The sequence below is a fragment of the Anolis sagrei genome, chromosome 3 (assembly GCF_037176765.1).
Source record: "Anolis sagrei isolate rAnoSag1 chromosome 3, rAnoSag1.mat, whole genome shotgun sequence".
Lineage (NCBI taxonomy): Eukaryota > Metazoa > Chordata > Lepidosauria > Squamata > Dactyloidae > Anolis > Anolis sagrei.
In genome coordinates, this window is record NC_090023.1 from 42,471,475 (window position 1) to 42,486,739 (window position 15,265).

Here is a 15,265-nt window from a genome sequence, read left to right on the forward strand (position 1 = left end):
AAAGATAGGTGATGATGACAGCTTTTCTGTCTGAGTCTTCGGAGAGCTATGGCTAGCCATGCAATGATTGCTAGTCAAGCAAGACAATACTAGGCTAGTTGGACAAATAAATGGAGCTGGCATAAAACAGCTTCCTCTGTTAGAATGAACCAGTATTTTTGGAACACAACCTTGCTAAATTTGTACTGAAAATATTTGTGAGTGAACGTATCTGAATGTGTTTGTCTCTGTGAATGTATCAGTATGAGTTTGAGTCTTTGTGCATACAAGCACACACCCTCAAAGGGATATACATTTATTTACCATATCAGGAGTGAACCAAGGTTACAGTTGTAATTTATTTAAAAGGCGAACAAAAAAACCCATGAAGTTTGAAATCTTGGCATTATACTAAATGTCCTTTGACCAGTAGCTGGCCATTTGGAATGCCTCTGGTATTGCTATAAGAAGGTCCTCCATTGTGTATGTGGCAGGGCTCAGACTGCATTGTAGTAAGTGGTCTGTGGTTTGCTCTTCTCCACATTCGCATATCACAGACTCCTCTTCGTAGCCCCATTTCTTAAGGTGAGCTCTGCATCTTGTGGTGTCAGAGCGCAGTCTGTTCAGTGCCTTCCAAGTTGCCCAGTCTTCTGAGTGCCCAGGAAGGAGTCTCTCATTTGGTATTAGTCATGGACTGAGGAAACACCGGGTTTTAGCCTGCCACTTTTGAACTCTCGCTTGCTGAGGTGTTCCTGTGAGTGTCTCTGTAGATCTTAGGAAACTATTTCTTGATTTAAGGCATTGGCATGCTGGCTGATATCCAAACAGGGGATGGGCTGGAGATGTCACTGCCATGGTCCTTTCACTACTGGCTGCTACTTCCTGTCAGATGACAGGTGGTGCAATACCGGATATACAGAAATATGAGGAGATATGTAGAGAAAGAAAAAACATCACACAGCATTATTGGACATGTTTTACAAAATCTTTGATCCCCTCATGCTGTTTTTTTAATGCAAGCTTAGAATTCATAATGTTTGGATGAATGTTTAGGCATATAGATAGAAGCAACTAAGTTGTAATGCTAAACCCACTTATTGTGGAATAAATTCCATTAATCTTGTCACAAGTTATTTCTGAGAAAGGTTGCATAGAATTGGGCTGCAAAGAGGTAAACCAAGTGATTAATAAATACATAAAGGCAAGCTGTATAGATAAACCATTCAGCTGGGCATAACACAAGTATTAAAAGTCTTTCATACCACTTCCATCCAATTCTTACGATGATTATGTAGGGAATTTAATCAGATAGCTCTCTCTAACCCACCGATGAGTCCCTTTATTCCTCACCCCTTTGATTATCACTATAATATAGAAATAAGAAAGTTTTATCTCCCTAAATTCTAAAAGTAATCCTCTATACTTAAATTTCCTGTACATTTTACAATTATCAATCTCATACATTTTCCCTTCAAACTGTTTTACTGCAACTAACCAAGAATCCTGATCATCTTAAGAAAAAAGGAGCAGAAAATGGGTTTAAAGGGGAAATAGTGAATACGTGTGTGTGTGTGCAGAAACACACACAAAACACACCCCAGTTTCCCATCTGGCCTTCCCATCATCACTTGAAGAATTGTTTTCTAGTTACATCATCAGGAAATAAAACACAGGGAGAAAAGGAGAAGGCTTGGGGTTCATAACTCTCTTAGAGGAGTCCAGCTAAGTTTGCAATTTTTAGCAAAGGGGAAGGAAGGGGGCGAAGACAACTTCCAATCCCTCAAAACAATTACATTACAGAAAGCCAAGAATTTAACAAATTAGATTGCAGCCAGCTAATTGTTCTGTTATCAGTCTTTCCAACCCAGCCCTTGCGTACATGCATTTTGGCCAGAAACTGATCAGACAAACAAAAAGTTTCACACTGCCCAGTGTCAGCTGGAGCCAGAATACATTAATAAGCCCCCTTTTTGTTGTTCTTGGTTCTGGCTATCATTGAAGTACATTACAGACAGGACGAGTCTGCACAACACTAGGGTTCCTTATATGGTATTGCCATGACGTAATGCTCCATAGGCTTGGGGCATGCAGAGAGTCTCTCTCTCATTGTTTGCTGTAACTGCAGGAATGCTCACATCCCTCATGCCTCAGAGACTCACACAGGACGGGGCTAGAGCTGCTCACTCAGGGACGCTGCGCTTCATTCAATGAAGGTAAGAGGGAGGCTTGGGGATGAAGCCTCTTTTAGCAACCAATAGGCAGTTTGCTTCAAGCTGCTCTTAAGAGAGATCCACAGAAGGCATGATTATTTGCAGAACACGAGCTGTTCCCTTACTTTTTTCTGGAGGAGTCGGTGTTTTAGCACCACCAAACTATTTTAACTCTCTCATTGAAAAAATAAGGAGTTCTTTCCAAATGCATTACTACAAAGGAAAGGGGGAAGCTGTGAATTATATACAGTTTCCCAGTGCATGCTGGACAGAGTCATGACTGTATCTCAAATGTTAGAAAAGGATCTAAAATGTTTAGCAATTCAATTTATCTGTGTGTATGTGTGTGTGTGTCTGTGGTGTATTAGGAGACAAGCAGCAGCCTATGAACACTAAGGTTAACTGTACTTCTGAACACTATTAGTCCTTACTTGACAGTGGAGGATGCAAATTGTATTCAATGGGATGAGGCACTAGAAATGAAAAGAAATGCAAATACCAATGCAATTCTATCCACTGGATTTCTTTTTGTGTTCTAATTGCAGACGTTTAACTAGAAGAGATAAATAGCAGTTATCTGTAAACTGGTTAATAATGAGTCTCAAGAAAAGTTCTGTTTCTTTAGAATGAAGCAATGAAATCTTTGCAAGGTGTTTAGTGATCTGCGTTACCTGGCATTAAGGTCACACAACAGTTCTCAGCCTGTTAACAGAACAACAGAGGTTTGGACTCCTTAGAGAGCAATATGTATCATTTCACATTCATTGCCAGTACACATTTATTGTCAGATTAACAAATGACAATTAAAAGTAAATCATGAGAATGCATATTACCTATGAGAGCAAATTTCAAAGATATATTAATAGGGAAAATTCCAATATGTGTACATATTTTTTTCTAAATCATGTTTTAATTTATAAAATTCAAAACTTGCCTTTCCAACATTGTTTTCCTGACAGTGAGTTGGAATTATGGAGTATTAATATATTTAAGTATTAAATATTTTAGAAAGCTGATTGGCATATTTCTTTAAGATGTTCTTGCAATATATAGCATTATCTATATCATGATTGATAGGTATATATGCTACTAGTCACTTCAGAATTTTGCCTTTTTTAAATAGCAACATAGAAATATTAAAGAATAAAATGTGAATATTGGTTTACAAGAACTTTCCCAAGTGGCTAACATTCTGAAATGCTCAGTTTAAAGCTTTCACTCACTACTGTAAGAATACCTGCATCTTCAAATGTAAAGTGTAAACACTGTAATGCAAATCTCCTTTTAAGGAAATGAATTAGAACTTCTTTCGGTAGTTTTGTATTGTTTTTGAAGAAATTTACACTATTGATAAACAAAAGGAAAGCATCATCTTAAAAGAACTAGATCTTCCTTTTTGTGAGTTAATTATTTTGAGGAAAGGAATCTTTGTAAAACCCAGACACTACTTTTCAGCTGCATTTTTAGGACAAACCAAGATGTAATAGTTCTCCAGTTTGATGCTAGTTGACCAGCATCAAACTGGATAGTTCTCCAGTTTGATGGTCAACTGATTGTTTTATGCAATTTGGCTAGCAGTTTACCACCTACTAATTTTCATTGCATTGAGGAGCAAAAAAACAAAACAAAACACTCCTTTATCCGAAATTAAATTACAGATCACAGGATTGTAATGCTAGAAAAATTAAAAAGTAAAATAAGTTATATTAAGGAGTGGATATGCAAACAAGAAAGTTGGTATGTTTTTTTAAATCAGGTAGAGACTTTTAAGATAATCTAAAATCATCAGAGGATGAAAGCCGTTAATTACTACAGAATATGTATCTTAAGTGCTGGGTAAATAATAAATTGTATCTATACTAATGAACATCTTACTGTCCTATCAGAACATTAAATTCAATTGATATGTTTATTTTTATGAACTAGTAATTTTCATTCAGGGTATCCCTTAATATCAATCTAATATTTCATTATAAGTATCAAAATTACTTGAAAAAAATATTCCACTTATTTGGTCTTAGAATCACAATCCAATAAAGCATTACTCAGCACCCTTATTTTTCACATGACTCTTGGTGATCTGCACGTTGTTTTAGGCCTACTAAAAGATACTGAATGAAAGTGAGTTTTCTCCTTAACTTTAGTTTCATTATCTGAATCTTTTCATTGGGAGATTAAATCTGTGCTTAGCTCTCCTCTAAATAAATTCACGGGACCACATGCTGCCTTTCATATATTATTTAAGTATATGTTAAGACAGCAATCTCATACACACTTACTTTTTAGTAAGTCCTATAAAACCCATTGGGCTGCACTTCTGAGCAGACTAGAAAAAAAGATTGAACTTTTACTGTGGCATGTTGAACTTATAGATGAATATTATCTTTTTAGAGATTGCAAAAGGAAAGCATGGCAAGAAACTGTGAAGACTATATGACCTTAAATGAAGAGAGTTCAATATTACTGATTTCACTGTGAACAATGTTCACAATTAATTCATACAACTCATTACAAAGAGAAACCACCTATTTTTCTTTAGCAAGGCTACATATACTATTAGAGCTTCAAATGTCATCATTTTGATATGAACTTATCAAAAGCAATGCACAATTCTTTCTCCAATATATCCAATACAAAACAGATGTATGGTATCTGATGATACCATGCATCTGATGAAGTGGGCAGCAATCCACAAAAAGCTTATGTCAAAAACATTGTTAGGCTTTGAAGGCACCACAGGATTGTTTGTTGTTTTTCCGAACACTAAAGTTATCCCTTATTATTTAGTATCAGAATATTAAAACGTATGACTTAACGTGTACGCTGTTGGGTCAGCAGCCTCTAGTCCAGTGGTTCTCAACCTGTGGGTCCCCAGATGTTTTGGCCTTCAACTCCCAGAAATCCTAACAGCTGGTAAACTGGCTAGGATTTCTGGGAGTTGTAGGACAAAACAGCTGGGGACCCACAGGTTGAGAACCACTGCTCTAGTCTAAAATAACTACTGCTTTGTCCTATCTGAGGCTGCCAATTCTTCACTTACAATGCAATCTTCTTAACGTCTACTCAGAAGTAAGTCACACTGAAATCAACACTTCTTAATTCTAACAATCCAGCCTTAATTTGGTAATATAATTGACTAGTTTGGTAATATATTTGAATGAATAAATGAATGAATGTCATTCACTATATTGTTTTAAATGTTTAAAGGATATTAAGCTTCCAGGTAATAAACAAACACATTTTTACTAATATGATTTTCCCCTCAATGTTTGTGTGTTATCAACATGTTGATATTAACATATCAACATGACACTGCAACTATGATTTTGGAGTCTGAAGTTTGTAATATATTCCTTATGCCTGAAATCAGCATGAATTATATGCTTTACTGAAGTCATTTAGTCAAAAGTAGCAACTACTATAATGGCATCAGCTAGAATTATAACATTTAAAATTTTAGAATTTAGCAAAAGCTATCAGGGTTGGCTATAAGTTGCTCCTCAAACCACTGAAATTGCAAAGAAGTCTCAAGTTGCATGACAGGTCAGAGAAGGTCATCGTTGGTCTGAACACAAAGTGTAAGAGAAACCTTGAAACTGTGATGGTAACTCTCAAAAAGCAGTACACAGCTACCCTAGGCCCTTCTAAGGACAAACATATAAAGTGGAGGCGTTTAATTCCAAAGAAAGGCATTGCTAAAAGCCAGCTCCCTTAGTACATCTAGATACCATTCAACTGAGTGGAGCATAGTGCAAGGCAAGGGCAGGAATGATGAACACGAAGGAAATATTTGGGATGTAAACAATCTCAGTATTCCCATGTCACCTCTTTGATAAGATTGTCATCCTTTTCATGAATATGTGGACGTGAGCTTACGTAGTGAGGGCAAAGGTGTACAATTATCACAGCCTATCCTAAATAAATCTAAAAATACATAAAAATGGTGAAGATGATAATGATTGTATACTATTCTTTTGTTGTGGCTTTTTTTATACATAGTCTGTTTTATGGCCTGGCTGTCCTCCATCTTTCAATGGCATGATTATCACCATCTCTGAAAGTCAACAGAAACATTTGTTTCCCAACTCCTAAGCTTCCAATGTGTCCAGAATGTCTATAACTTGCTGTCTAGTCACAACAGACCAATTGTGCTTTAGACCTTGTTGATGCTATGTGCCTTTAAGTCAATTCTTAGTTTTTTCTTGGTGAGATTTATTCCAAGGACGTTTGTCATGTCTTTCCTTTTAAGTCTGAGACAATATGATTTGCCCAAAGTGACCTAAGAGGATTTCAAAGTCTGAGCAGGGAATAATTGGAATCCTGGTCTCTTGGGAGTCCTTGTCCAAAACTCAAACCATTTCATAACATTGGCTCCTGAGAGCAATCCTTATACCTTACCAATCCAAAAAAGTGAAGAAACTGGTTGTTATCAAGTGTCTTTCAACATCAATTTAAGGACCAACTAATAATTTTTATATATCCATAGTTACTTTGGTATAGTAGAGCTCAGTATTTCTCAAACTGTGCTCCTCCAGATGTGTTGGACTAAGAGCCCTATATCCCAGAATATCAAGGCAGGAATTCCAACATTATCCGAGTGTGGACTCAGATAACCCAGTTCAAATCAGATATTGTGGGATTTCCTGCCTTGATATTCTGGGATATAGGACTGTGTAGAAGGGCCCTAGGGCAATGAGAACAGAACTCATTTGTCTAGATTAGATTTTCTCCTTCTTCAACATTTTAACTCCTGCTGCAAATTAAAACCATTAACTCTTAATTGAATTGTTAATATGAATACTGTGTTTTTAATTTTGTTTATTACATGCATGCTTGGAACTTTTCCAAGGAGTTCATGGTGGCATATGATTTCCGACAATTTATGTCATAAGCAATAGGTTCAATGTCATGTTGAGTGGTGATTTTGCCTTGGATCAACTCCCGGACTATCTCACAGATTAATGAACCACATTGAAAATTTCATCTGCAATCTTCTAAATGTAACTGCCAAGAAGAGTAAGTTTATCAAGTATATGATTGATCTACACAATTTAGACACTATTTCCTGAGTTCAAACCTGTTTAAATTTAACCTATGGTCCATATATTTTCCTGTGACCTATTTGCCACTCAGGAATCATACAAAAATCCCATGATGGCAAAATGACAGTATGTTTACTTAGAAACTCCATCAAACCCCTTTCCTCTCTGATGTAGGATCTGAAGTTAAAACTGAATAAAGTGATATTTTCAAATTGGAAAATCAAATACATGATATGTGACCTTCCCCTTCCTGATATCTTCTAGCTACTGAAAATTCCCAGTAGTTACTTAAAGCTATCCTGAATGTTGCTTCAGAGGTGTAATTGTAAGTCTGCTTACTGCTCCTTGTTTTCCCAAAAGACAGCATTGGCTTTTGCAAAGAGTAAGATTTAAGTTATATTCTAAATGGGTCTTCCAGCAAACTGTACTACAAGATCTTCAGACAGATGGGTTCCTATCAACACCCCACAAAAATTACCAGATAAGCCCATCTTTTTTAATCTTCTTAGACCCTAACATGGTTCCTAGTTTTCACACAGCAGATGCCAATATGTAACCCACCCCCACACTTGAATATATTCAGCAGAACATTAAGTACACAGAATGGCCTCATTCACAGTCTACCAAATGCATACTCACTCTTATCACAGTTACCAAACACATCTGAAGTCAAGCCTGCAGAAACAGTAATCACATTTTTCCATAGAAGGAAGTACGTTATAAGCTTATAATCATGCAATACTTTTTAACCCTATCTTTATAGCTTTCAAACACAGCACAATGCAACCCACTCACATAGTTTCTCCATATCTGAAGACTTAGTTTTCTTCCTTTATCACATCTTCTGGTTTCCTCTTGGTATTTTACAGGTTGGGTTTAGATTTAGGGTACATCTACACTTTATTGTGGGCCCCCTGGTGGGTTTAAACCGCTGAGCTGCTGAATTTGCTGAGCAAAAGGTTGATGGTTCGAATCCAGGAGAAGGGTGGGCTCCCACTGTTAGGCCCAGCTTCCACTAACCTAGCAGTTCAAAAACATGCAAATGTAAGTAGATCAATAGGCACTGCCTTGGTGGGAAGATAACGGTACTCCATACATTCATGCTAGCCACATGACCTCGGAGGTGTCTACAGGCAACACCAGCACTTCGGCTTAGAAATGGAGATGAGCACCAACCCCAACCCCCCCCCCCCCCCCAAGTTGGACATGATTAGACTTAATGTCAAGGGGAAACCTTTACCTTTTACCCTTTATTATGTATTTTTATTATTATTCAAGAAAAAACATGAAATAGAACACACCAATGGTATATATAACTACCAGAACATGCATTTGTATAGTATCTACTACTACTGCTACTTTACACTTTATCATACAACTTTAGAATTAATTATCTACACTTTAGAATTAATTAAGCTGGATACCACTTTAACTGTAATGGCTCAATGTTATGGAACTGTGGGAGCTGTTAAGTTTCACAAGGTCTTTAGCCTTCTCTGCCAAAGAGTGCTGATGCCTCACCAAACTACAACTCCCAGTATCCCATAGCATTGAGTCATGGCAGTTAAAGTGGTATCAAATGGCATTAACTAAAGTGCAGGTGCATCTATTGTTTGTAGAAATGCTTTCAGAGATCATACCTTGGGTCATAATTAGAGCAGACCCAGTGCAATTGATATGACTTAATTTCAAGTGTAGAAGTGTTAGTCAAAACAGCAGAGAGTCTTCTGAATCGAGTCCATAAAAGTTTATACCAAATAAAAATTATTTGTCTTTAATATGCCACAATGCAACTTAAGTTGTGATTAATGTATCCCACTTGTTTTCTTCTTCTTTGATTTTAACCATGACTATGGATTGTTTTGATCCAATGCACGATTAATCTCTATGCTTATTTAGCTATATTGCTTCCATGGACCAAGGTGATGTCGCATATTTCCATGGTGGTCTTGCTACTCTCCTTTGAAACTTCCTGCCAAATAATAGGAAGTGGGGATGCAAATGTTGATCAATCACACTTAGGGCTAAGAGTGTTGAAGATAAGAATTGTGTTTTTAGTGCAGCCAGGTATGAAATCAATGGAAAAAAATGAAGAAAGTGCAGGCAATTTGAGGACATGGGAAAGTAGATGCAGGGAACAAGGGAGGCATTTCCAAATTTAAAGATAGGATGTAGGACAGGAATCAGCTAATAGTCATGGCATGGAAAGAAGGGAAACATCCCAGACCTCTGATGGTAAAAAGAAAGAAGCGTTCCACTGATATATTCCTGCCCTATATCGACACAGTTAAGGTGATCATGTTAAAATTGTCTTAAAAGTATGCTAGATCCTGAAAATGTCCTGGGAAAATGATATTTTATGACCAGCCAGAACCCATTGAATAAACACAGTTAAGTTGTTGCTGGCAAAAAGTCATTTCACAATTCATCCAAAACTGTGAGCTAATTTAAGCAAAAAGATAGTCTCTGTATGAGAACAGTTGCACAATCTTTCTTCAGTTTCTTGGTTGTCTAAGATATCAGAATGAACTAAAGAACCCTATTGAAGCAAGGATGTTGTAATGCAAGTGAACAGATACATTTCATAAAACCACTCAGAGGAATAGCCATAATAAATTCAGTCATGTTCCAAAAAATACTCAACCGGAAAGTAATGCTGAAATCTGTCAGGCTCACTTCCAGATCATTTAACTAAATTCAGGATTGGGAGAAAATTTGACTTCCAAAGAATAGTTAGATGTCCATATCAAGGAGTTAACAAGACTATTTTAGGTGACTCCTCATAGCCCAAGGATGATGGTCCTCCAAGTGTAGTTCTTGGCGGTGGGTCCATAGGTGGTTATGGAGCCCTATTCTTGATCTGCATGTTCTCCCACAGTGAGGACATCGGTATCCAGGTGGAAGGCGGTCCCAATCAGGGTTGGCCTTCCTCTTGGAACGTTTCTCTCTTTCGCCTTCCATTCGTGCATCTTCGAATCCTGCAGTACTGCTGGTCACAGTTGACCTCCAGTTAGGGTGCTCAAGGGCCAGAGCTTCCCAGTTCTATGCTACAGTTTTTAAGGTTGGCTTTAAGCCCATCTTTAAATCTCTTTTCCTGTCCACCAACATTATGTTTCCTGTTCTTGAGTTGGGAGTATAGTAACTGCTTTGGGAAACGGTGATCGGGCTAACCCAGCTGAGTTGATGGCATAGGAGATTCGCTTCAATGATGATGGTCTTTGCTTCTTCCAGCACACTGACATTTGTCCGCCTGTCTTCCCATGAGATTTTCAGGATTTTTCAGAGGCAACACTGATGGAATTGTTCCAGGAGTTGAGTGTGATGTCTGTAGTCAGTCCATGTTTCACAGGCATATAGCAGGGTTCAGAGGACAATAGCTTTATAAACAAGCACCTTGGTATCCCCTATGGATGCCCCGGTCCTCAAACTATATCAAGACTATATCACACAGCACATGGGTTGGAATATGAATCTATAGTCTTGTAAGCAAAACCAGATGAATTATATAGAGAATCACACATTTGGAGAACAAATAAGAGCTTAGTAATTATTTTCCTAAGCCCTTCAGTAAGGTGGATTACAATTAGACTTCATATATGCTATAAAGCCATCATTCAGAAATACTTGTACTGTCTTTAAATCTAGCACCAAAATTCGGTAACTTTAAGATTTTATAAGTCAGCTTATACTTAGCTGATATTTAGGGCTGTCATAGAATACTGAATTAATTTGGTGATAAGAATATTTTATATATGTTCAGCTCAGAGGGATAATGCTATATAGAGTTATATACCTTGGAAGCACATAAATTGGAAGTTATTTCAATCTGTTTAATATCTCACAGCAACTTATGGTTTCCTTTGTTGTTTTTCTGAGCTGTATTACTGTCAAAACTGACACTTCAATTCTTGCTGGGACATAGTCTTGAGGTGAAAGGTCTCTGCACAAATCCTTTTTAAGACATCAGGGTCTTGGACACTTTAGACCAGGGGTTCTCAAATTTTTTTTGCACTACAAATGCAAAGTCCCTCAAACTGTTGGAGGGCCGGATTATAATTTGAAAAAAAAATGAATGAATTCCTGTGCACACTGCACATATCTTATTTGTAGTGCAAAAAACACTTAAAACAATATAATAATTAAAATGAAGAACAATTTTAACAAATATAAACTTATTAGTATTTCAATGTGGCCTGCAATGTGTGGGCCTGCTTTTGGCTGATGAGATAGGATTATTGTTGTTGTTGTGTGCTTTCAAGTAGTTTCAGACTTAGGTTGACCCTGAGTGAGGGCCGGGTAAATGACCTTGGAGGGCCATATCTGGTTCCTGGGCCTTAGTTTGAGGACCCCTGCTTTAGACAATATAGTCAAGGTCTATAGTTTAGGATAACAACAATGGAGCCCACTCTACAGTTTAGATGGGAAAGCTTCAACGAACAGCAAGTTTTATTTAAAGACAAAGAAAGCTAAGTTAAGTGCATCGGAACTCAAAAAGCGTTATTTCCTCACAGCCTTGCATTTTGACCACCACCCCACATCTCTAGTGTCTAATCTTTCCATTTCCTCCCACTTGCCTCCCATCTGCACAACAGTAATTTCCTCGCTGACGTAAAAGTCATTGAGTTCCAGTTTCTGCTGTTTCGAATGAAATCACTTGCTTCTTTTTTGGCCTAAAATCAACATGGGCTGAAAAAGAAGACATTAAAAGGAGACAGTTCTCTCTCCCTCTTTCTCTCTCTCTCTCATATACACTCCTATGTACTTGGCATCAGAATAAGAGACAGCATTTCTGTCCAACAATCAAATCTCCATCACTGAAATAAACAGTAATTTTGGAGTTTATGTTATTGCCAAAGAATTACAACATGGAAGGCTAAACCAGATCAAGGCTATTGCACAAGGCTGGAGAGCAAGCAAGAGGAAGGCAGCCAGATTCAGTCTCAGAGACCAGACTGAACAGGCACAAAAGCAGGGCTAAGGCTAAATAGAGCAAGCTTATAGAAAAGTGTCTTCCTGAGTACTGTACAACACATGACCAATTAGGTATGTACAGCACTGTAACTTAACCATGTTTCCCCTATTAATATATTTATTAAATTTTAGTATTATCATGCACAATGTATGTATTTCACAGAGTGCAATGGCAGGGGGTTGGACTGGATGGCTCATGACGTCTCTTCCAACTCTATGATTCTATGATTCTATGAGTGGGTAAAGTGTGACCCACACTAATATACAGATGTACTTTTTGAAGGCAATAAAGAAAGCAGAGTTTTCCAGGCGACTATAGAGACAGACCTACAACTTAACTCCCTTTCTCCAAATTTCCAGCTCAAAATAGTAGAAAGAGACAAATGTTAGTTTTAAAACTAACATTCATATCCCTTGTTCAAAATCAGCTAGGAGTTTCCTTGCAACTGTAAGTAGAACAGCAAATAAAATAGGTCCTTTTTTCTTTCTACCATTCCACATTTCTCTTCTACTTCTTTTTGCATAGAGCTGTTTGGTTCTCACCCCTGATAAGTACTCAACAAACAGTTTTTATCCATCCCTTGCAAGTCAGCTATGTCTTGTGAACCTCTGCTTCATAAACTTGGCATTTCTGAATTCTATGTAAAAAGAAAAGTTTAATTAATTGAGGCCTGGCTTGAGTCCTCAATTCCTCTTTCTTCCTAGCTGGCATGAAGAAGGTCTGATGTACAATTTCAGTTTTGAACTATGGCCAGATAAAAATATTTGATGACTCTTGTCAGCAGTCTCCTGCAACCCAGAAGTTATCGTAACTTACAATATTGACTTTCAACTTTTAAAAGTATCTCTCTTCCTGGAAAAATACCTTTATTATTATTCTTAAAATGGTGCATGTATAACATTTCAATACTTGTCCACTGATGCACCATACAAACCCATCAGCAGTTCTTAATTTTCAGCCCTCCAGATGTTTTGGAATGTATCTCCTTTTATTTTTATTTATTGTGTCAGAAGCAAATTGAGTATACAGATATAATGTATAAAAAACCACAAACAAAGTTAAATACTTGGCATTATGCTAAATTACCTTTGACCAGAAGCTGGCCAATTGGAGTGCCTCTGGTGTCACTGTAAGAAGGTCCTCCATTGTGCATGTGGCAGGACTCAGACTGTATTGTAGTAGGTGGTCTGTGGTTTGCTCTTCTCAGCACTTGTATGTCGTGGACTCCACTTTGTAGCCCCATTTCTTAAAATTGGCTCTGCATCTCGTGGTGCCCAAAATGCAGTATATGCAGCACCTTCCAGGTCACCCAGTCTTCTGTGTGCTCAGGAGGGAGTCTCTCATCTGCTCTCAGCCACTGATTGAGGTTCCAGGTTTCAACCTGCCACTTTTGGACTCCTGTGTGCTGAAGTGTTCCTGCGCGTATCTCTGCAGATCTAAGGAAGCTATTTCTTGATTTAAGATGTTGGCGTGCAGGATGGTATCCCAACATAGAATGACCTAGAGATGTCAATGCTTTGGTCCTTTCATTACTGGCTGCTACTTACCCATGGATGTCAGGTAGTGCAATACCAGCTAAACAGTATAATTTCTCCAGTAGTGTAGGGCGTAAACATCCTGTGAAAGCGCAGAATGTCTCATTAAGAGCCACATCCACTGTTTTAACGTGATCAGATGTATTACACACTGAGCATGCGTATTCAGCAGCAGAGTAGCAAAGTGCAAGGGCAGATGTCTTCACTGTGTCTGGTTTATCTCCCTGACCATTGGTCATCGGACTGAGTTATTTGAAATAACAAGTACTAAGATAATTCTTCACACTTGTTGGTTATTTGTAATATGCACACAAAAAATCATGGAATGGCAAGTCCAGATGCATGAACCATCAAAACACAAGAAAATATTTTATCACTAAAATAAACAAACATAACATAGGTTAATGTCAAAATTATACATATGATATTAACAATATCTTTCACTGCCTATGTAAATGATGAGCTATTATAAGGACAGGAACTTATAAAAATGTAACACAAACAGTAAAAAAGATATCTATTAAACTGTAACAGACAAACAATAAAAACAGTGCATCTTCAGCATTCTATTTCACATTCATATCTATAAAATGTAAAGTCAGTAACTCAAATTTACGATTTTAATGGATTCCACATATGTGGCTACATGATTCATCTAACATTTCTTACATTATTCTTACATTTATATGAACTGTATTAATCTAAAATACAACTAGAACCTCAAATAATTGACTTAGGCAAAATGCTATCTTGCTTGAATAAGTATAATGGCTTCATCTATTTTAAAATAAAATTTAAAATATTACATCACATTCAATTTTTACCTATAAAAGCAGACCCATTCAGAACTGCACCACCCCCCCTTGAAAGAATATTTTGCTTTCATTAAATAAGAGGCAACATTTTTTTTTGGCTTTTCCTGTGCATCATGTTTCAAAACTAAATGTATTAAATAACTAGTTTCTATCAATTAGATAATTTGAGAAGATTTCTAATAGTAGCTTCTCTCTAAGAAAACACCGGTATCTTTTTCTGATCTGATGAAGATTTTGCCAGGTTGTAATTAATTTGTCAGGATCTATCAGTCTAGGCACCTTTTAAACCAATAATTCCCAAACTGGTGTTCTCCAATAGTTTTGGACTTCAACTCAGAAGCCTAACACAGCATGGACAACAATCAGGAATTCTGGGAAATGAAGCCCCAACCCTCTGAAAAGTTTGGGCGATCATTGTTTTAAATTAACCTTGTCTGCTCAGTCCTTGTTATCAGCAGAGGCACCTAGAGCCAACTCTAGAACCTATATCCTGTTTTGTGGCAGTATTGGTCTCTCTTTGTTCCTCCTTTCTCTAGCTACAAGTCTGTTTTTGTCATGTTTCTACTAATACAGCTAGCATTCTAGACAGTGGGCTGTGACAGTTGGGAGTCAAGCATTGATGGCTCTAAAATCCAATCATCCTCAAGTCCCAGTCCCATTAGTCCGGTGGTTCTCAACCTATAGGTCCCCAGATGCTTTGATCTTCAACGGC

The 15,265-nt window shown here is 37.4% G+C and overlaps 2 protein-coding genes across 4 annotated transcripts in view; one reads left to right on the forward strand and one right to left on the reverse strand.

Moving 5' to 3' along the window:
* The window catches only part of CMSS1 (cms1 ribosomal small subunit homolog), a 236,391-nt gene that overhangs the window by 194,988 nt on the left and 26,138 nt on the right, over positions 1–15,265 (reverse strand). The window lies entirely within an intron of this gene.
* FILIP1L (filamin A interacting protein 1 like) overlaps positions 1–15,265 on the forward strand; it is a 72,763-nt gene that overhangs the window by 38,358 nt on the left and 19,140 nt on the right. The window contains exon 1 of one of the 2 annotated variants that reach the window (XM_060770722.2): positions 2,067–2,192. The exons of the other annotated variant lie outside the window; for it this stretch is intronic. The gene's annotated coding sequence lies outside the window, so the exon portion shown is untranslated. Of the gene's footprint in view, positions 1–2,066; positions 2,193–15,265 lie in introns of those variants that run through there. 2 annotated transcript variants of the gene reach the window in all.